This window comes from Octodon degus, unplaced genomic scaffold, assembly GCF_000260255.1.
Source record: "Octodon degus isolate 3935 unplaced genomic scaffold, OctDeg1.0 scaffold00063, whole genome shotgun sequence".
NCBI lineage: Eukaryota > Metazoa > Chordata > Mammalia > Rodentia > Octodontidae > Octodon > Octodon degus.
In genome coordinates this window covers 762,668-763,302 of record NW_004524639.1, presented here as the reverse complement: position 1 = coordinate 763,302, position 635 = coordinate 762,668, and positions in this window count along the sequence as shown.

Here is a 635-nt window from a genome sequence, read left to right as displayed (position 1 = left end):
AAATGCTATCTCAATTTTACTGTAAGTTTCAATCATCACACATACTGGTACAATTTTGCCCCAAACTTTTCATAGTTGAAAAGTATCCAATAATTTTCAGCTAAAAGTTCACTAGTGCTAAAAATTCTCAAGGTGTAGTCTAAAGTTTGTTTTGTTAGCAGGAATGTAACTGTAGTCTTTGAAGTTTAAATGCTTCACTGAGTGAAACGGCCGCAATTAGAATTTCCTTCCCTGATCACCTGTTTTTCCTTCCGTGATCCATAAACTGTCAAGGAACAGAACAGCTGCAGGATTAAACCCCGCTGCTGCGCTGCTTTGCATTTCCGACCTAAAGATGCGTTTCCTTTTGGCAGGACGGTCTTCCTCGTCATCAGAAGCGCGTTCTCTTGTGGCGTGCACGACCTCCACTTGCTTCTTGCCGGCCTCATTGGCCACAGTCACTGGAAAACGTTCACTGAGGAGGGCTGAACTTTGTGTCCTCGTGCATGGTTGGCTGGCACTTTCACAGCTTCCTTTTTGGGCTCAGTGGAGACAAGCACCGTCTTCTTGGAATCTGATCTCATCCACTTCCGGCCAGTCACTGAGAATGTCCGTGAAAAGCCCAGCTAGGACTGGACTTCCGCAGGCAGCTTTGC